At 36.5% G+C, this 23,810-nt stretch overlaps 1 long non-coding RNA gene across 2 annotated transcripts in view; it reads right to left on the minus strand.

Annotated features, from left to right (window-relative positions):
• Nucleotides 1-23,810, minus strand: part of LOC137658296 (uncharacterized) — a 467,487-nt gene that overhangs the window by 239,697 nt on the left and 203,980 nt on the right. The gene's annotated exons all lie outside the window — the stretch shown is intronic.

Raw genomic sequence — 23,810 nt, forward strand, 5'->3', positions numbered from 1 at the left:
TATATATATATATATATACTTTATATATACACACACACATACATATATATATATATATATATATATATATATATATATATATATATATATATATATATATATGCACGAAGAATTTTCTTCACTACTTCTTTCGTTTTGTATTTTGGTCGCGCTCCAACTACTAAGGTAGTTACCCATGAAATTTCGTTTCCGCTCTTGACGTTTTCTTCTACCGAGACAGATAGACTGCTACAGCTACAGCTAGTATCGGGGGGATAGGATAGGTGAGGGAAGGGATGGGGGAATTAGGATAGGTGGGGGAGGGGAGGGGGAAATTAGGATTGGAAGGATTGGAGGGAAAAGTTTTATAATGAAGTACAGTGGGAGGTAAAAAGATTGGGGCAGACCCAATAGCTCTTGGTTGTTGTGTCTTCTTTGGCCAACATCATGCCTTTTAGACTTCCAGAAGGAGAGTTCTCTTGCCAGCCTCTGAGGGACTTGTGTTTTCATGATTATTCCTTTACTGGGGGATAGGTTGCTTTTCACTGAACATTGCTTATATATGCCATGTTTCGTGACGCCGCTGCGTTAAAACGAAAGACAAATGATATACGCTATGTAACGTGGGTTCTTTTCTTAAACTACGTGTTTTGAGGTAAATTCTTACACTTGGTTTGAATGAAATTTTATCATTGCTGTTATAAGCAGCTTTTATCTCTCAGTACCAGTTCAGGTCTGATTAATTTTAGGATGTTTGCACCAGCCCTTTGCCTAATACTCTTAAATTATTAATTTTTAGTATGCCAGAATAGATGGGATTACTATGCAAGTATAGTTCCCTGGAGTTGCAGCATTTCCCTTTGTATTTTGTACAAAATCCTGCCTCCTCCTCACTCATTACACAAATATAATGCCTTCCCAAAAAGTCTCGATTTGGCACCTCAATACACCAAAACTAGCCTGTCGATAGCTGACACAGGTGAACCATTTCAACTGTGCCCGAGCCATTTGCTAGCCTGACTGGAAGGGTAACCTTCAGTTCTTCACCTGTTGGGCAGTTCTGGCTTACCCTAACTTCCCCAAGGTTTTCCTTTCCATCCATACCAATCAGAGAGGAAGGCGGGAGATAGGACAGACGAGCCTGCAGCCTGTACCAGCTATCCTGAACGGCCAAGAAGGGAGGAACACAGATGTGTTTACCAGTCAACGAAAGGTGCAAACAAGCTAGAACAACCATTATCTGGAAAAGGGCTTTCCACAAGTACTGAAGTCAGTGCAAGTAAAACACGTGGCCACAAACTTTCCCCATTTTTAGATCAGATTAAAATTCACATTATTTAGGTATTGCTGGCTTTCTATCCTATTTGGGCAAAGTGCGTGGGATTTTGTGTATAAACTTTGTGTTTAATATTTTTCTCTTAGAAACTAGTCAAGTCTCGGGGTCACAGGACCACGTGTCCAGCCTCAAGAATATTTTGATTACCATTTTGCATTTCTTTGATTGGTTTCAATTATTTGCTATCATATTTTGCCAATGTTAAGATGTCCAATTTAACGTTATAATCTTTGTATAATAAAGCCATTATATTGGGTTTTACACCTTCGTATTTCTACTCCCTTTATTTGATTGATTAATTGTTGTATTACAAATTAGTTCAGGATAGTCATACCTGATATATTGAACAGAGCAAGTTTATCTCAATTTATGGATATATGGGAGTTAGTGTGAGGACCCGGTGTTCATTCTCAGTGCTTCGAAGGTAAAAATCCTTAATTCAACTTTTCTTCAATACATTCTACTACCATTTATATACATATATACTGTATATGTAAATATACATACATACACATACATACGTAAACATACATAAATATATATATATATATATATATATATATATATATATGTGTATATATATATATATATATATATATATATATATATATATATATATATATATATATATCTTACGAAGCTGGTCTAGTGTAGAGTAGATACAATAGTTTATTCATGATTTTATTTACATTTCATGTAGATGTATGTATTCTATGTAAATTACGTAAGACATTCGTCGTTAATTTCATTATATTATTTATTCAAGTTAGTATATGTAAATTTATTTCTAATAATCCACTTTTTATTTCACGTATGTATGTTACGAAGTCTTACATAAAAGGTTTGAGAGTGTTATTTGATCATACACGATATGAACAAGGGCTTAGGTAATCTTCTTTTATATTTTATGAGGTATTGAGTCATGTTTGAGAAAGAATATTCAGTACCATATGCTTTAGAAACTAAGCGAAGGGCCTGGTGATAGGATTTTTTTTTTTCGGGGATAAACGGTGGGTGGAGCTAGCCGACTGAGAGAGCTGTTTGGCGTGGCGTGAGTAGCGTTCGAGAGAGTAATACATGGCCACTCTGACGCCTTTTGCTCGGCCCACCATGCTTCCCAGTTCATTGGGAAGTTTCTGGAAGCAATTAGGTTTTATATAAAAGGTGAACACCCAGGTTACAGATAGAGATAGAGAATTTCCAGCCTGAAGATAGACATCCTCCCACTCCCTCTGTTACACACAAACCAGTGTATTGTTTTAAAAGTGTTCAGTGCGTATAGTGTGTACTCTCCTGAGTGACTCTGCGCCCCAAAGCAAATCGTGTATTGAAAAGATACGCAAGACAAAACGGTGATTTTGAATTCATTTTATTAGAGTGTTGGCATTGTGTAAAGTTTCTGTAACCGGGGCTGTAGGAAGGTTAGGATTCTGGTTATCTATTTTCATTAATTATCAAACTTGAATATTGTATTACTCAAGAGTTAATTTCAAGCTTTTGTATAATTTTTATTGCAGTATTTCTTTTGCCTTAGTTTAAGATTTATTCGGATTTAACATTTAAAGTTAAGTGAATGTATAATTTTCAGATCGTAACATTTTTTTCTTGATCTAAGTTTTGTGTAAATTCTTTTCAAAGTGTTGTAATATATATAGAATATATATTTATTTTTGTAAAGATTGTATTATTCCAATCACCGTTGTTTGTAATCAGAATCTGCTCGTATCCTGTTAAGAGCCATAGTAAATTATAAATAATACTAAAGAGTAATTACCTAGTTTTTTTTTAGTGTACTTAAGAGATATCTGGATATTCAGTGTTTCATATATTGCTGTCTGGGAGATATTTAACTGTCTCAGAATTCGTGTATTAATATTTCAAAGTATAACAGTTTAAATGCAAAAGCAAACAAGGGAGTTTGGAATTCGAGAGGTTGATTATCTTGCCAGTCCTAGTATGTGTAATATCATATGTTTGGTTCCCAGTCACGAGCTATAGTATAATATATTTTTAGTGCCTTAACCAAGGAGCTATAAATATATATATATATATATATATATATATATATATATATATATATATATATATGCGTAAAAATCACAGGAAAACGTGATGCTCAGATGCAGAAGAACCACAGGGAAAATGAAAATACGAAATATATGCTTAAGTCCTGACTAGTTTCGTGATACTTCTTCAGAGGACTGATTTATTGAGAGAGGTTTCTTTACATTTGATAGGGAAAGCAAACATACGAACATACATATAGAGATTTAGAGAACAATGACACTCCCTTACCAGCTACCTTGGCTTGGGTCAGGTGTTAAGTGGTCGGAGTCCCCAAGCTCATTAGACACCTGCCAAAAAGGGTCATTTCTAGTGGCGGGTAAATTCTTGTTTTTTTTTTTTTTTTTTTTTGACTTTCAGTACAGTTTATTTATATGAAAACACGGTAGCCTTATCTATATAAATACATAAGTAAAACATACACATACATACATATATATAAACATAAATATACACATACATATACATATATACATATATACACACATACATATATATACATATACATATATATACATATACATATATATACCTACATATATATACACATACATACATATACCCATATACATATGTATATATACATTTATATACATACAACATCAATATCATAAACATATAATCATGTATATATCAATACTTATATCTAGCATAACACTATATAGTGCCAATATACTTATGTGTACTATATAAAATAATTGTACCTTTTAATGAAAGGTAGCTTAGGTCATTGTTCTCTAAATCTCTATATGTATTTTCGTATGTTTGCTTTCCCTATAAAATGTAAAGAAACCTCTCTCAATAAATCAGTCCTCTGAAGAAGTATCACGAAACTAGTCAGGACTTAAGCGTATATTTCGTATTTTCATTTTCCCTGTGGTTCTTCTGCATATATATATATATATATATATATATATATATATATATATATATATATATATATATATATACAAATATACAGTATACATATATATATATATATATATATATATAAATAAACGTTTCTACCTCATATTTGGGATCGAACCCTAGCCCCTTCTAATGAAAGGCCAGGTCGCTTCCAGCCTGGCCTTTCATTAGAAGGGGGTAGGGTTCGATCCCAAGTATGAGGTAGAAATTTATTTCTATTTGAGCACGATATTGTGTTCATATATATATATATATATACATATATATATATATATATATATATATATATATATATATATATATATATATATATATATACACAAACTTTTACTATTTTATTTACCAACCTTATTTTTGCAAGAAATCTAATAAGGATTTCAACTACTCTATCGATTTACTGATAATTCATATCACAAAAAATAAAAACCTAAAAATTATGATTAACAACTAATTCGAGATACTGAGAATTTATTATACTACAAAAATTGAAAAAAAACATAAAAACGATATAATTGTAAGTGTCATTTCATAACTCCAAAAAATATACATATATTAAAAAATAATGACCTAAACGAAGCTAAAAACTATAAAACTGAACCACTCGTGCCTGAAAATAATTTGTGCAGTCTCCCACTAATTTAGTTTTCTATATCACCTAGACCAGAGAAAACATACTACATATGGTCTAACTACAGTTGAAACACTACCATTGGCCGCAAGTCACTATATTCTTCACTATTCTTCCTACATACTGTATATACGTGTTATTTAGAGTAGAGAGATTAAAGCTATTATTAAGTGTATGAATATACACAAGGTGTATGCCATGTTTACCCAAACAGATAAAACAGCATTTCTTCGTAAGCACATATTTACTAACTTGCATTATGAAAGACATAAAGGTCAGACCAATGACTGTATTAGTATATTCAGGCATTGTCATAAAAGAAAATTTGTCATTAAATTTAAATCATAATTATTTAAGAAATCAATACATACCAGCATTACTATTCTAATCAACCAACTCACAAATTTATCTATCTAAACAAATTCAAGGAAAACTATCATTAAAGACCACAAACCTAATAAAGAAAAGATTGGAAATGAGGGTAAAATGTAGGAGATGAAATAGAATTAGCAGAACTATCCAAAACAATAAAGATCCCTCCCCCCAAAAAAATATGTTGGAAAACACAAACAGACCAAAATTTAGGAAATACTAAAGAAAGGAAGAAACCTTAAATAGGTGAAAAAAAAAGACTTGGAACATTACGCCAACAGACTTTTGCTTTAAAGAGTGTAAATGGAAATATTATAAACAATACAAATGGAGTGATAAAGATTGCAGAGGATTTCTATACAATGCTATATGATAGTGGTATAAGAAATAACTTTTCCAATAGAAAAAATGAAACACCTGGGCCGGTACCACACGTAACAGTAGGGGAAGTAAAGAAAACATTAAAATGCACGAAAAGAGGCAAAACAGCACGAGAAGATGTCATAACAATTGATTTAATATTAGATGGAATAGATTTCATAGTAATTTAGTTAAACTGGATGAAAATTACACAAAAATACTCTGTGCCTATAACTTGGAATATACTAATTGACAAATAAGGAGACACAAAAGACCTTAAGAATTACCGCCCAATAAGTTTACTCTCAGTAATTTATAAAACATTTACAAAGATCATATTAGGCCGATTAGAAAGATTGCTACAATTCAATCAACCAAGAGAGCAGGTGGGCTTTAAAATTGGGTATTCAACAACTGATTATATCAATGTAATTAACCAGCTAATGGAAAAATCAACAGAGTATGATAAACCACTATGTAGGACATTTATAGACTATGAGAAAGCTTTAATTTTTGTCATAACTTTAGTAGTAATGAAAGCCCTTCAAAGACAAGGAATAGATGAATCTTATATTAGAACACATGAAGATATCTATACAGGAAAAACAGCAATCCTAAAACTATACAGAAATTGAAATTCAAATTGAAAAAGCAGTTAGTCAGAGACAATATCTCTCCTAAATTCTTCACAGCATGCCCAGAGTAATAGTTTTAAAAGATTTAGATTAGGAAAATGTAGGAATTAATATTATTGGCGAATACCTAAACAACTCAAGATTTGCAGATGACATGGTTGTATCTAATGAATCTTGTTAGGAGTTGCAAAAGATGATCGAAGATTTGAATAGAGAAAGCAGAAATGTAGGACTGAAAATGAATATGAGTAAAACTAAGATAAATTTCAATGAAAATGAAGACAACAAATAAGAGTTATGGATGAACTTCTAGGGATTTTTAATGAATATATGTACTTAGGACAGACAGTAAGGGTTTCCCAAGGACAAGTGACTGAAATTAAAAGAAGGAATAGTATGGGATGGAGAGCGTTTGGTAGCAAAAAAAAAAAAAAAAAAAAAATTATATAATATTATGAAAAATAAAAGGCCCCTTTCGCTAAAAACTAAAGTATCTAATCAGGTGGCCCTAATAGTTTTAACGTATGCATCAGAAACTTTGAGCCTAACTAAATCCTTAGAAAATAAGCTAGTGACAACTCAAAGAGCTATGAAAAGAATCAAAGAGCTATGGAAAGAATGATGATAGGAACAAAACTAGGACAGAAAAACAGAAACAAGGATATGCGAGAAAACTAAAGTAGAGGATATTCCAACATGTAAAGAAAAAGAAATGGGCATGAGCAGGACATAATGAGAACGAAAGATAATAGATGGACATTAAGAATAATAAAATGGATCCTAGTGGGCTCCCTTGGTGAAAATACCGTTATTTTTGGAAAAAATTTCCAAACTATCAGAGTAAGCTTTTAATGCCCTTTTATACAGTATTTTCAATGGCCCCAGGAAAAATATTTAATTTTATTGAAATGCCTGCCATTTTCTAAGATGGCCACTACATACCAAGTAATATGATATTGGATAACATATAAGTTGCCATATAATTTGTGTAAAAAATATGTCATTTTTAATATAAACTAACAAAATATCCTCTAAAACAACTTCATTATCTGTTATTTCTATTTTTTTCGCAAGCAAGACTGCTATATTAAATATTTGTTTTAGAAATATAAAAACGATGAATTATCCAGCAAAATAAAGTTTTTTTTTTTTTTCTCATAAAAAAAACAGTCATGAGCTACAACCAATTATATTCTAAGTATCTGTAATGTTACTATAAAGAGATCTATTGAAGTACTTTAGATATTATGTTTTATAAAATCTAGCACTTGAAACCACTTGGTCCAAAAAATTAGGAGTCACATTTGCACCTGCATAATTCTGTGCACAGAAGTCAAACTTTAGAAAAGGAGCAGCGAGTAGGATTTCCTTTACAAGAACACTTTATGAGAATAGAACTCATTCCAACCTCTGCTACTGTTATTCACACAGGTACCCAAAATTCTTTCTTAACCTCTTGGGCCAGTCATTGGAATATCGTACGGTCGACTGTAGATGTATAGGGGATGTCTAGATACCATATGCATAGGCTTTTTTTACACAAACTGTATAACTGCATCCTGAAAATTAATTATATTGCCTATATTGTATTTGATTTGACAAGGAAGCAGTTATACTATATAGCTCATTTCATCATGGTTTATACCATCCATCCATCATCATCATCATCATCATCTCTCACGCAAACTGACTTAAAGGGCATCGGTTAAATTTCGCTAGTCGTCTCTATCTTGAGCTTTTAATTCAATACTTCTCCATATATCATCTCTTACTTCACGCTCCATAGTCCTCAGGCCTGTAGGCCTGGGTCTTCCAACTCTTCTAGTGCCTTGTGGAGCCCAGCTAAACGTTTGGTGAGCTAATTTCACTTGGAGCGTGCGAAGAGCATGCCCAAACCATCTCCTTCTACCCCTCATCATGATTTCATCCACATATGGCACCTGAGTAATCTCTCTTATAATTACCTTTCTAATCCAGTCCTGCCATTTATATCCCAGTATCCTTCTGAGGGATTTGTTCTCAAATTTACTAAATCTATTGGAGATTGTTTTATTGTCATACCATGACTCATGTCTATATAGTAACACCGATCTCACTAAATTTATGTATAGTCTGATACTTATATGTAATTTCAGGTGATTTGATTTTCGAATTTTACTTAACCTAGCCATTCTCTGATTTGCTTTTTTCAATCTTTCTCTAAACTCTAATTCTAAAGACCCTGTATTGGAGATCATAGTTCCTAATAATTAAATGATTCTACCTCACTAATCCTTTCTCCTTCCAATGATCCTCTTCCATTGCATACTCCGTTCTTGTCATCTATGTCTTTCTTCTATCTATCGTGGGGCCAACCTACTGGGTTATTTCATGTATTCTGGTAAGCAAGCATTACAAATCCTGTGGTGTTCTGCTAATATAGACATCATCATCATCAGCATACTCTAGATCTGCTAAATTCACATTACCAATCCAATAAAATTCTTCTCCACCGCCTCCAACTGTTCTATGCATTAAAAAATCCATGAGGAAAAGACAACAATTCCTTGGAGTACTCTGCTGTTCCCTGGAAATTCATTTGATAGGACTCCATTAACGTTAATTTTGCACTTACTATGCTCATGAAAAGACTTGATCTTATTCTAATATTTAAGAGGAATTCCATTATAATGCAGGACTCTCCACAAAATTGGCCGCTGCACACTATCAAAGGCTTTTTCAGAGTCCACAAATGCCATCAAAAGTGGATATCTCTATTTTACCTATTGCTGTACATGTCTCAAAATGAAAATTTGGTCAGTCCAACTTCTACTTTTTCGAAATCCTGCTTGTTTATCTCTCAGTTTTTCATCAAACTTTCTCTCCAATCTCTTTAGAATAAGCATACTATATATTTTCAAAACATCTGACTAAGTGTTTTGCCTCAAATTATTGCAATCAGTCAGGTCTCCTTTTTTTGCCACTTTTACCAACACTCCTAACTCCTTTCCATTAGGTTTTGCCTCTTCATGCCACATTCTGCAAATAATCTTGTAATTATTCAGGGGGCCGCTTCATTTTCGGCCAGTATCATCTCGGCAGATATTTCATCGTATCCAAGGGCTTTCCATCTTTTGAGTTTTTTAAAGATAGCCTAGACTTCAAATACACTGAATTCATTCTTGGGCACATCAAGGTCTTCCTCAGCATCAGGTATATCAATCAAATTATTCCCTTCGTATCTCCTATTCATAACTTCACTAAATTGTTCAATCCAACGTTGTCTTTCCTCATCTTCAGTTGTTAAAACTGATCCATCTCTCTTTTTTGATGGGCATATGCTTCTTCTATGCTCAGTAGAGATTTCATTAATAATTCTATGAGCAATTCTTACACCCTAGCCACTCCCAGAATTCATAGCTTTGTCAGCTTCATCTGCTTTACAGTCTAAATATTCTCTCCAGTCATTCCGGCTTTTCTTTTGACCACACTATCAATACTAGAATAATTCGGATGCTCTACCTTGTAATGTTTATTACTTCCTCAAAAACCTTCAACAATAAATTTCTGTCTCTCTCCTTTTTATTGTATCCCACGTATCATTCGATATCCATGGCTTTCTCGTTGTAACTGCGTGTCCCAAGACTTCACTACCAACTGACTGATATATGTTCTTAACATTGCACCACTCTTCATTAATTGTCTGCTCTTCTTCTCCTAAATTTTTCAAGTCTCTAAGACTGCAAATCGATTCCTAAAATCAATTGCGAATGTTTCTCTGCACTCTTCTTCTAGAAGCTTAGTTGTATCAAACCTAGGTAATCTATCTACCTTTCTGTTAGGTGATTTCAAGTTTAATTTCAGTGGGGCAATGGGGAGCTGGTGATCACTACAAATATCTGCCCCTCTACTGCGTCTTACATTCTCATAGTCCTCCTTCTCTTTAATAATGATAATGTTAATCTATTTGATTTTTGTAATTGCCACATGGTGAAATCCATGTATATTTGTGGATGTCCTTGTGCTGGAAAAGAGTACCTCCGATGACATGATTGTTTGTTGAACAGAAATTTATGAAATGCGCTCAATTTTCATTTGCAATTTCCCTTGATTATTCCTTATAACTTTAGCATTGAAGTCGTCAATCATAATTTTTATATCTCTCTCTGGGATCGAATCTATTACACTCCGCAGTCCCCCATAGAACAGTATTCATATTTCCTTTTTTCAAGGAAATCCTGTAGTATAGAAAGCTATAATACTCACATTGCATTGTTTGATTTGAACAGTAACAATCTATTATTAATAGCTCTCCATTTAGTTAATGCCTCGGGTCTTGGTGTCATCGTCATTCCTACTTTTCCTCTTCCAACTTCATCTGTTCTTCCCGAATAGATTTAAATTGCCTTAGTCTAAACTTTCCTTGCCAATCCCCTTAAAACATGTTTCATTTAGGGCCGAGATATCCAAACTGTATTTCATAAATTCACTCTCCACTTGCTGTAACTTTCCAATCTGATACGTGGTTTTAACATTCCAATTGCCAATGTTCAATTGTTCTTTAGTATTCATAAACTGGGAGATTCTTATCACCCTGCTACGGCCTGGACATGTGGCCATTCTGTCATCTTCTCTTTCCACTGACTGTCTAAAGCCATAGAGGATTCATTGGCTAGATTCATGAAAAGGATAGCCAGTTCCTTGTGATGCGCAGCGCCTATCTAACTAAGCAAGTAACCCCTACCAATCCATACTTATTCCAGTAAGATCAACCACCAGGCATCAAGAGTAGAAGCCGAAGAGACAGTTCATCTATTGCCTTGAACCCAATCCGTTACCCTGCTGCCAGTGACTTCATCGAGATTTGGGGGGGGGGGGATTTCCTCCACAACCAAAGTTCTCATTACTCCACCAGGTTGCTCATCCTCATATAAGACTATAACAGTTGGTAAACATGGACTGCTAAGATATACCCCCTATCACAGTAAGATATACCACCTAGACGGCTAGACTGATAAAAGGCATTAAACCTCGGGAGAGAATAAAATCCTGCACTGATCATCTACAGTGGGTACCTGTTAAGGGTAGAATTGAATTTAAAATTTGTTTGTTGACTTACAAAGCACTTACAAGTGATAAGCCTAAATATCTTCGTGACTGCTTGGTCCCCTACCCTCAAGCTACTAGTGCTGCTGTAAGAGTTAGACATGCTGATGATCCATATAGACTATTCGAAATTAGTGTGGATCATGCAATGGGAAGAAGAACGTTTTGTTATGCTGCACCGAGACTCTTCAACGACCTTCCACTTGATGTCAAGAATAGCAAAAATGTGGCAGCTTTCGAGAAAAACCTGAAGACGTATCTCTTTAGAAAGTGTTATGATAGTGATCTAAAAACTATTAATCCTGAATACAAATGCTAGCGAATAACTGAAAATATACAGAGCAAAATATTAACGGGAAAGAAATTATTTTCACACACCAAGGCCCGCCTGAACAGACTCTTAGTGTCTGATGGAGGGCGAGAAATAAACCCCTAAAAGTAAAAGTAAAAAGTAGCACGGTAGATATACCACCTAGCATCCATAGTTATTTATAAATCTAAGAAGACAAACGATTCCTTTTGAAAAATATTCTGCACAGCACTCCAAGAATAAATATAACTTGAAGTTTCTGAGACTCTAAATAGATATAAAAAATCACTTCTGTTGGTGGTATATGTTCATATGATTTTCCCTTCGTTGTGAAAAATATTCCACTTATATCATTTAAGGTTTAGAAATGTAGCGTTTGAGAAATCTCTCTTCTTACTGCAAAAATAAACTTATTTTAATATTGAAGACAATGGCGTTGTTACAGAAACATTATTAAAGCTTTTTCCACATAGGACCTTCGATTCCAGGTGTAGACTTGGCGTTGGTAATTCTGTTGTACAGAATTCTAAACTTTCTCTAGATGCATGCTATTATTGGTGACTAAAAAACTCACTTTCAAGTTCCTTAAAAAACATTTTATCCTCTAACAATTCTTGTATGCCTTCTGGAAATATCAGTAATGTTCGCTTCCCTGTTTGGATGACATCTTGAATTCTAACATCTTTAAAATGGTCCAGAAGTTTGTTTTTTAAAAAAAGTGTATTTATTTCTGCAGTGACATGAAATTCCTACTGCCTTTTTGCATAAACCATATAAAGTTCATTCAATTGGAATGTAGGCTATGTGTCTGTACCTTCTCGTAAATCACTTTATATTTTATCTAGTTTCAAACAAGGCTCTGGCCTTTGCCATGTTGGTGTTAACATCTCTCTTTTATCCAGCATGTAAAAGGAACTAAATCATATTATGAAATACGGGCAAGATGACAGTCTTCCATAGTGGTTGCCATTAATCTTGGTGATTTTTCAGCACACTATGTGGTATATCTAACAAGTGTTCCTGGCCTTGTTGAGCAGAAAATGAAGTTACTACAAATTGCGATTATGTTTTGTGCCTGCCTCTTTGATTGTCTACTTTGATTGCATTCTCCTTCTGACTCTGTCTTCCGTTTCTTGCCTTGGCTTTGTAGTCTATAGTTTTTAAAATTATTTTGTGGCAACAAACATTGTTTTCTACAAAGGAGGCTGCTGTGTAGTTTTCTTAAAACAGAATTTTGCATGGCCAAGCCCCAAAAATAAAAAAGGCTTTAACATTCAAATATTTTTCAAAAGCTTCCTTAGCTGAAAATTGCTTGCCTGTATTTTACTTAATAAATAATACCAATTGTGCATAAGAAAATGAGTAAATTTGTCTGTAATTCTGTTAATACAGTGTTGAATTAATATTTGCAAAAAATTTTTTTAAACAATTAACATACTTTATTCTGCAGGTGGCCATTTTGAAACATGGCAATAAAAGTCATAATAAACGACAATTTAGTTGGAGCCATTAAAATTAATGATCTTATATGCTTAATTTATCATCTCTGAAAGTTTGGTAATTTTGTCCGACTTCTAGCGCTTACCCCTAATTTCTGCCATAAGGAAGCCTATCCCTAGAGAATGCAAAAGAACACAGGGGAACGAAGAGAAGACGATACATCGACGATAAGAAAGTTTGTGGTTGTGGATTAGCATAGAAGAACTATAAATAGACGCAGGTGGAAGGGCATGTCCGAGGCCTTTGTTCTATAGTTGACTAGTAACGGCTGATGATTATGATATATATAAACGTATATACGAGTATGTATATACTTATATACACACATATATATGTAAAATATATAAGATTATATTTCTACAAAAGCATCAAGTCAAATTCCCAAACAAGGAATATTTTCCACCCAAAAAATACATAGACCCAAATTGATAATCCAACGGAAGAATTAGAGACCAAATCCCTCTGAAAAAAAACTCCTACACATTAACCAATTCATACACCTCCGGGAAAGCGCTTCAGTATCTCGTCGAAACGCAGCCGACCAGTACCCCATTAAGTCTCTAGAATTAATGCTGGTATCTATGAATTTAGACCAGAAGGCGCAGCACTGAGGCCTTAGGAGACAATTTATATATGCGACACAAAGAAAACCCAGCAGTTGCAGTAAGAAGGAAACGTTAAGAGGTCGGACAGCAGGATAGGAAAAAGGAAGTAGGTGAGGAAGTATATAGTTGAAGGCTAGTTAGGGAGAAATTCTACAGGTTAAAAGAACACTGCAAAATATGTGTACTGATGGAACTAGCCCCTACCGGAACTAGAAGTCACAAGAAAGAAGATTGTGACCAGTGAGGTTATGACCTTTAGTTGTCAACGTTGTGACCAGTAGACTTTATGACCTAGCGTTGTCAACATTGTGACTAGTGGACTAAAAATTTATGACGTATGGTTGTCAGCATTGTAACCAGTGGACTTCATGATAGAAACATGAATACATATAAAGAAGTTACATGAAGCAAGATTATGACCAGTGATGTTATGACCTTTAGTTATCAACACTGTGACCAGTAGACTTTATAACCTTTGATTGTCAATGCTGAGACCAGTGGACTTTATGACCTTTGGTTGTAAACCTTGTAACCGGTAGACTAAAAATTTATGACCTTTGCTTGTCAACGTTGTGACCAGTGTAATTTAAGACCTTTGGTTGCCAATGTTGGGATCAGTGGACAATATGCCCCATGGTTGTCAACGTTGTGACCAGTGAACTTTATGACCTTAGGTTTTCCACGTTATGACCAGCAGACTTTATAACCTTAGGTTTGATAATGATATGACTAGTGGACATTATGACCTTTGGCTGTCAACGTTGTGACCAGTTGACTTTATGACCTTTGATTTGCACACGTTGTGACCAGTGGACATTATGACCTTTGGTTGTCAACGTTGTAACCAGTGGACTTTACGACCTTTGGTTGTCAACGTTGTAACCAGTGGACTTTACGACCTTTGGTTGTCTACAATATGACATGCAGAATTTTATGACCTTAGGTTTGCCAACCATGTGACCAGTGGACTGTATGACCTTTGGATGTCAATGATGTCACCAGTGGACCTTATGACCTTTGGTTGCCAACGTTGTGACCAGTGGACCTTATGACCATTGGTTGTCAACGTTGGGATCAGTTGATTTTAAACTTGGTTGTCAACGATGTGATCAGTGGGCTTTATGACCTTTGATTTGCACACGTGACCAGTGGACATTATGACCTTTGGTTGTCAACGTTGTGGCCATAGGGCTTTTATAACCTTTGATTGTCAACGTTGTGGCCAATGGAACTTTGGTTGTCAACATTGTGGCCAGTGGGCTTTCATAACCTTCGGTTGTTAACGTTGTGTCCAGTAGGCTTTTATGACCTTTAGTTGTCAATGGTGTGGCCAGTGGGCTTTTATAACCTTTGGTTGTCAACATTGTGGCCACTGTGCTTTTATGACCTTTGGTTGTCAACGTTGTGGCCACTGTGCTTTTATAACCTTTGGTTGTCAACGTTGTGGCCACTGTGCTTTTATAACCTTTGGATGTCAACGTTGTGACCTGTGGGCTTTTATAACCTTTGGTTGTCAACGTTGTGGCCACTGTGCTTTTATGACCTTTGGTTGTCAACGTTGTGGCCAGTGGGCTTTTATGACCTTTGGTAGCCAATATTGTGACCAGTGGACAATATGACCTTTAGCTGTCAATGTTGTGGCCAGTTTGCTTTTATATCCTTTGGTTGTCAACGTTGTGGCCAGTGGGCTTTTATAACCTTTGGTTGTCAACGCTGTGGCCAGTGGGCTTTTATAACCTTTGGTTGTCAATGTTGTGACCAGTGGGCTTTTATGACCTTTGGTTGCCAATACTGTGACCAGTGGACAATATGACCTTTGGTTGTCAATGTTGTGGCCAGTTTGCTTTTATAACCTTTGGTTGTCAACGTTGTGGCCAGTGGGGTTTTATAACCTTTGGTTGTCAACGTTGTGGCCAGTTTGCTTTTATAACCTTTGGTTGTCAACGTTGTGACCAGTGGGCTTTTATGACCTTTGGTTGCCAATACTGTGACCAGTGCACAATATGAACTTTGATTGTCAACGTTGTGGCCACTGGGCTTTTATGACCTTTGGTTGCAAATGTTGTGACCAGTGGACAATATGATCTTTAGTTGTCAACGTTGTGGCCATGGGCTTTTATGACCTTTGGTTGCAAATGTTGTGACCAGTGGACAATATGACCTTTAGTTGTCAACGTTGTGGCCATGGACTTTTATGACCTTTGGCTGCCAACGTTGTGACCAGTGGACAATATGACCTTTGGTTGTCAACGTTGTGGCCATGGGCTTTTATGACCTTTGGTTGCAAATGTTGTGACCAGTGGACAATATGACCTTTAGTTGTCAACGTTGTGACCACTGTGCTTTTATGATGTTTGGTTGTCAACGTTGTGGCCAGTGGGCTTTTATAACCTTTGGTTGTCAACGTTGTGGCCACTGTGCTTTTATGATGTTTGGTTGTCAACGTTGTGGCCAGTGGGCTTTTATGACCTTTGGTTGTCAACGTTGTGACCAGTAGGCTTTTATAACCTTTGGTTGTCAATGTTGTGGCCACTGTGCTTTTATGACCTTTGGTTGTCAACGTTGTGGCCAGTGGGCTTTTATGACCTTTGGTTGCCAATGTTGTGACCAGTGAACAATATGGCCTTTGGTTGTCAACGTTGTGACCAGTAGGCTTTTATAACTTTTGTTTGTCAACGTTGTAGCCACTGTGCTTTTATATCCTCTGGTTGTCAACGTTGTGACCAGTAGGCTTTTATATCCTTTGATTGTCAACGTTGTGGCCACTGTGCTTTCATGACCTTTGGTTGTCAACGTTGTGGCCAGTGGGCTTCTATGACCTTTGGCTGCCAATGTTGTGACCAGTGAACAATATGACCTTTGGTTGTCAACGTTGTGACCAGTAGGCTTTTATAACCTTTGGTTGTCAACGTTGTGGCCACTGTGCTTTTATGACCTTTGGTTGTCAACGTTGTGGCCAGTGGGCTTTAATGACCTTTGGTTGTCAATGTTGTGACCAGTACGCTTTTCTAACCTTTGGTTGTCAATGTTGTGGCCAGTGTGCTTTTATGACCTATGGTTGTCAACGTTGTGGCCAGTGGGCTTTTATGACCTTTGGTTGCCAATGTTGTGACCAGTGAACAATATTACCTTTGGTTGTCAACGTTGTGACCAGTAGGCTTTTATAACCTTTGGTTGTCAACGTTGTGGCTACTGTGCTTTTATGACCTCTGGTTGTCAACGTTGTGACCAGTAGGCTTTTATATCGTTTGGTTGTCAACGTTGTGGCCACTGTGTTTTTATGACCTTTGGTTGTCAACGTTGTGGCCAGTGGGATTTTATGACCTTTGGTTGTCAATGTTGTGACCAGTGAACAATATGACCTTTGGTTGTCAACGTTGTGACCAGTAGGCTTTTATAACCTTTGGTTGTCAACGTTGAGGCCACTGTGCTTTTATGACCTTTGGTTGTCAACGTTGTGGCCAGTGGGCTTTTATAATCTTTGGTTGTCAATGTTGTGGCCACTGTGCTTTTATGACCTTAGGTTGTCAACGTTGTGGCCAGTGGGCTTTTATAATCTTTGGTTGTCAACGTTGTGGCCACTGTGCTTTTATGACCTTTGGTTGTCAACGTTGTGGCCAGTGGGCTTTTATAATCTTTGGTTGTCAACGTTGTGGCCACTGTGCTTTTATGACCTTTGGTTGTCAACGTTGTGGCCAGTGGGCTTTTATAATCTTTGGTTGTCAACGTTGTGGCCACTGTGCTTTTATGACCTTTGGTTGTCAACGTTGTGGCCAGTGGGCTTTTATAATCTTTGGTTGTCAACGTTGTGGCCACTGTGCTTTTATGACCTTTGGTTGTCAACGTTGTGGCCACTGTGCTTTTATAATCTTTGGTTGTCAATGTTGTGACCAGTGAACAATATGACCTTTGGTTGTCAACGTTGTGGCCAGTGGGCTTTTATGACCTTTGGTTGTCAACGTTGTTGCCACTGTGCTTTTATGACCTTTGGTTGTCAATGTTGTGACCAGTGAACAATATGACCTTTGGCTGTCAACGTTGTGGCCAGGGGGCTTTTATGACCTTTGGTTGTCAACGTTGTGGCCACTGTGCTTTTATGACCTTTGGTTGTCAACGTTGTGGCCAGTGGGCTTTTATGACCTTTGGTTGTCAATGTTGTGACCAGTAGGTTTTTATAACCTTTTGTTGTCAATGTTGTGGCCACTGTGCTTTTTTATGACCTTTGGTTGTCAACGTTGTGACCAGTAGGCTCTTATATCCTTTGGTTGTCAACGTTGTAGCCACTGTGCTTTTATGACCTTTGGTTGACAACGTTGTGGCCAGTGGGCTTTTATGACCTTTGGTTGTCAACGTTGTGGCCACTGTGCTTTTATGACCTTTGGTTGTCAACGTTGTGGCCACTGTGCTTTTATGACCTTTGGTTGTCAACGTTGTGGCCAGTGGGCTTTTATGACCTTTGACCTTTGGTTGTCAAGGCTGTGACCAGTAGGCTTTTATAACCTTTGGTTTTCAACGTTGTGGCCACTGTGCTTTTATGACCTTTGGTTGTCAACGTTGTGGCCACTGTGCTTTTATGACCTTTGGTTGTCAACGTTGTGGCCACTGTGCTTTTATGACCTTTGGTTGTCAACGTTGTGGCCAGTGGGCTTTTATGACCTTTGACCTTTGGTTGTCAAGGCTTTGACCAGTAGGCTTTTATAACCTTTGGTTTTCAACGTTGTGGCCACTGTGCTTTTATGACCTTTGGTTGTCAACGTTGTGGCCACTGTGCTTTTATGACCTTTGGTTGTCAACGTTGTGGCCACTGTGCTTTTATGACCTTTGGTTGTCAACGTTGTGGCCACTGTGCTTTTATGACCTTTGGTTGTCAACGTTGTGGCCAGTGGGCTTTTATGACCTTTGACCTTTGGTTGTCAAGGCTGTGACCAGTAGGCTTTTATAACCTTTGGTTTTCAACGTTGTGGCCACTGTGCTTTTATGACCTTTGACCTTTGGTTGTCAACGCTGTGACCAGTAGGCTTTTATAACCTTTGGTTGTCAACGTTGTGGCCACTGTGCTTTTATGACCTTTGGTTGTCAACGCTGTGACCAGTAGGCTTTTATAACCTTTGGTTGTCAACGTTGTGGCCACTGTGCTTTTATGACCTTTGGTTGTCAACGTTGTGGCTACTGTGCTTTTATGACCTTTGGTTGTCAACGTTGTGGCCAGTGGGCTTTTATGACCTTTGACCTTTGGTTGTCAATGCTGTGACCAGTAGGCTTTTATAACCTTTGGTTGTCAACGTTGTGGCCACTGTGCTTTTATGACCTTCGGTTGTCAACGTTGTGGCCAGTGGGCTTTTATGACCTTTGGTTGTCAACGTTGTGACCTGTGGGCTTTTATGACCTTTGTTTGTCAATGTTGTGGCCACTGTGCTTTTATGACCTTTGGTTGTCAACGTTGTGGCCACTGTGCTTTTATGACCTTTGGTTGTCAACGTTGTGGCCACTGTGCTTTTATGACCTTTGGTTGTCAACGTTGTGGCCAGTGGGCTTTTATGACCTTTGGTTGTCAACGTTGTGGCCACTGTGCTTTTATGACCTTTGGTTGTCAACGTTGTGGCCAGTGAACAATATGACCTTTGGTTGTCAATGTTGTGACCAGTAGGCTTTTATAACCTTTGGTTGTCAACGTTGTGGCCACTGTGCTTTTATAACCTTTGGTTGTCAACGTTGTGGCCACTGTGCTTTTATGACCTTTGGTTGTCAACGTTGTGGCCAGTGGGCTTTTATGACCTTTGGTTGTCAATGTTGTGACCAGTAGGCTTTTGTATCCTTTGGTTGTCAATGTTGTGGCCACTGTGCTTTTTTATGACCTTTGGTTGTCAACGTTGTGGCCAGTGGGTTTTTATAACCTTTGGTTGTCAACGTTGTGGCCAGTGGGCTTTTATGACCTCTGGTTGTCAACGTTGTGACCAGTAGGCTTTTATATCCTTTGGTTGTCAACGTTGTGGCCACTGTGCTTTTATGACCTTTGGTTGTCAACGTTGTGGCCACTGTGCTTTTATGACCTTTGGTTGTCAACGTTGTGGCCAGTGGGCTTTTATGACCTTTGACCTTTGGTTGTCAACGCTGTGACCAGTAGGCTTTTATAACCTTTGGTTGTCAACGTTGTGGCCACTGTGCTTTTATGACCTTTGGTTGTCAACGCTGTGACCAGTAGGCTTTTATAACCTTTGGTTGTCAACGTTGTGGCCACTGTGCTTTTATGACCTTTGGTTGTCAACATTGTGGCTACTGTGCTTTTATGACCTTTGGTTGTCAACGTTGTGGCCAGTGGGCTTTTATGACCTTTGACCTTTGGTTGTCAATGCTGTGACCAGTAGGCTTTTATAACCTTTGGTTGTCAACGTTGTGGCCACTGTGCTTTTATGACCTTCGGTTGTCAACGTTGTGGCCAGTGGGCTTTTATGACCTTTGGTTGTCAACGTTGTGACCTGTGGGCTTTTATGACCTTTGTTTGTCAATGTTGTGGCCACTGTGCTTTTATGACCTTTGGTTGTCAACGTTGTGGCCAGTGGGCTTTTATGACCTTTGGTTGTCAACGTTGTGGCCACTGTGCTTTTATGACCTTTGGTTGTCAACGTTGTGGCCAGTGAACAATATGACCTTTGGTTGTCAATGTTGTGACCAGTAGGCTTTTATAACCTTTGGTTTTCAACGTTGTGGCCACTGTGCTTTTATGACCTTTGGTTGTCAACGTTGTGGCCAGTGGGCTTTTATGACGTTGGTTGTCAATGTTGTGACCAGTAGGCTTTTGTATCCTTTGGTTGTCAATGTTGTGGCCACTGTGCTTTTTTATGACCTTTGGTTGTCAACGTTGTGGCCAGTGGGCTTTTATAACCTTTGGTTGTCAACGTTGTGGCCAGTGGGCTTTTATGACCTCTGGTTGTCAACGTTGTGACCAGTAGGCTTTTATATCCTTTGGTTGTCAACGTTGTGGCCACTGTGCTTTTAAGGATCTCTGGTTGTCAACGTTGTGGCCAGTGGGCTTTTATGACCTTTGGTTGCCAATGTTGTGACCAGTGAACAATATGACCTTTCGTTTTCCACGTTATGACCAGCAGAGTTTAAAACCTTAGGTTTGATAATGATGTGACCAGTGGACATTATGACCTTTGGTTGTCAACGTTGTGACCAGTGTACTTTATGACCTTTGGTTGTCAACGATGAGACCAGTAGACTTTATGACCTTTGGCTGTCCACGTTGTGACCAGTGGACATTAGGAGATAAACAACAACCAATTACCCTAAAGTTACCTAAATGAGATTCTCTTTACCCGGCATCTACATATAAAATAGTATATAAAAAGCACAGATATGAACAAACGGTGAACTACACGAAAATTGAAATCAAACCAAAACCACACGCTAATTATCTCTTATAAAGACAATATTCATGACAAAATACAGACCTACAAAATAGCCACTTGTTTTGTTATTTTTTCTACAACGACAATACAATTCCGTACTTAAAATTTACATAACTTGTTAAGAGTAAACATGCACTTGATTAGGCAGAGCACTCTCACGAGAGAGAGAGAGAGAGAGAGAGAGAGAGAGAGAGAGAGAGAGAGAGAGAGAGGGAGGGAGAGAGAGAGAGAGAGAGGGAGAGAGAGAGAGAGAGAGAGAGAGAAATATTTGACCTTGCAATGGATATATCGAAACCTACAATATTTATGAAGCTGAATGTAGATCACTAATTCTACAGCACAACGGGTCTGATTTAAGAAATTGCTCACTTGCTGAAATACAAAAATAGTTACTTTTATTGCACTTGATTATTCTACTTATGCAAGCAGATATATATATATATATATATATATATATATATATATATATATATATATATATATATATATATATATATATATATATATATATATATATAAAATATATATATATATATGTATATATATATATATATATATATATATATATATATATATATATTTATATATATATATATATATATATATATATATATATATATATATATATATATATATATATATATATATATATAATATTATGGTATTATTCTCGTGGAACAGCGAACAAACATCGTGTTGTAGTAAGCTACCAATACTCCTAAGAAAATACGCAGTTGTACGTATACACTTTAATACACATTTTATATATATATATATATATATATATATATATATATATATATATATATATATATATATATATATATATATATATATATATATATATATATATCTAGATGTGTGTGTATGTGTGCGTGTGTGTATATTATATATATATATATATATATATATATATATATATATATATATATATATATATATATATATATATATATATATATATATATATATATATATATATATATACACACACATATGTGTGTGTGTCAGTTTGTTTATTTTTTTGTTTGTGTGTGCGAGCACACGTGTGAATGTGTAATGCGTGCGCGTATGTACTTGTGTAATATGTATGTATCTAAAATAGTCTATTGATTGTTAAATAACTAAAGAAATGGAAGTTAAATTTGTTGTCACCATATACGGCATAAACAAAAGTAACATTCAAGCTCTTGTTGCTAACGTGATAAAAACGACCCTCGTACAGCCACCCTAATTATGGATTCGTACTAATCCTCAACACATACATCAGTTGTCCGTGAAGCGTCCGATAAAGAGAGAGAGAGAGAGAGAGAGAGAGAGAGAGAGAGAGAGAGAGAGAGAGAGAGAGAGAGAGAGGAGAGAGAGAGAGTTTAGCTGATAACTGGATTCTGTTCCCTGTGCACCGGGGATCATAAGTGTTAATGTTGTTAAGTGTACTAGACTCTTGCATCTTCAGGCTAGAGAATTTTCTATTTTGTTTGACTAAAGTGGGTTTAAATTAATAACCGCTTTACTTTGGACCAGTGAAGCAGCCTTTTTGGGGTTTATGACAGAGACAGTATTAACTAACGAACATTGTTGAGTGAATGCAGAATCTATATCAACACGATTGCAACTACAAGTGACGCTCTTGAATTTGAAGAAAGAGATATTGTAAAATACGGTGTAAGTTTATTCAAATAATAGTGTATTTTAAACGTATTTGTAAAACAATATGTAATGAAAAATATTGTACCTGTGAAGCTTCGTTGGGCATCTATGGAGGTTCAAACTATATTTTCCTTCATGTTTGATTAGCAAAAATTTTCTTTGACTTACAGCGCTACATGAATTCTTATATAATCAGCCTTAGGCTGTATATTGACTTAACCGAGAAGTATAACTGGGGGCAATTTATCAAACATAACTGGGAGGTACCTTATGAAACGACCCCAGCTTACTGCATAAAAATCTAGAAGTATCAATACCCAGCTACAACCTAAACAAATAGGAAGGTGTGTGTGAATAAGCAGCTGTGGGGTTGAGGCCCGACGGAAGCACTTCTAAATGACATATTAGTTTCGTTTCTTACGGTAACACTGTCGTGAGTTGCAAGTCTTTACACTGATCATACTTCCATAGGAACAAAATGAATTGTGCCACAAATATTTTATGGTTAAACTGTAGTTATAAAGAGGTGAACAATACTCCAAGCCTTAAGAAAATGACAAACAATAGCTTTGATGACAAACACAAGAAAGAGAGAGAGAGAGAGAGAGAGAGAGAGAGAGAGAGAGAGAGAGAGAGAGAGAGAGAGAGAGAGAAGGCCAACAAGACCTTGTCAAATGTTTATCTAGTTGCCAAGACTCCTCAGAAACCAGATTCACCATTAATCTCTTGAATTTCTTAGTTTCTTTCATTAAAAACCCATAACATTTCAAAATTTGAAACTGCAAGCAACTGTGATATAAAAGTTGGCATGTTTATTAATAATTGCCGTAGTGCAGTAGGAGTATTTGACAACAAATGTTTTAAGAGTAAATATATATATATATATATATTTTTTAATACGAATGTCAAAACCAATTAATACGGCTCTGTATAAATTTGAATATTACACTCATCAACTAGAGGGG

This window comes from Palaemon carinicauda, chromosome 19, assembly GCF_036898095.1.
Source record: "Palaemon carinicauda isolate YSFRI2023 chromosome 19, ASM3689809v2, whole genome shotgun sequence".
Lineage (NCBI taxonomy): Eukaryota > Metazoa > Arthropoda > Malacostraca > Decapoda > Palaemonidae > Palaemon > Palaemon carinicauda.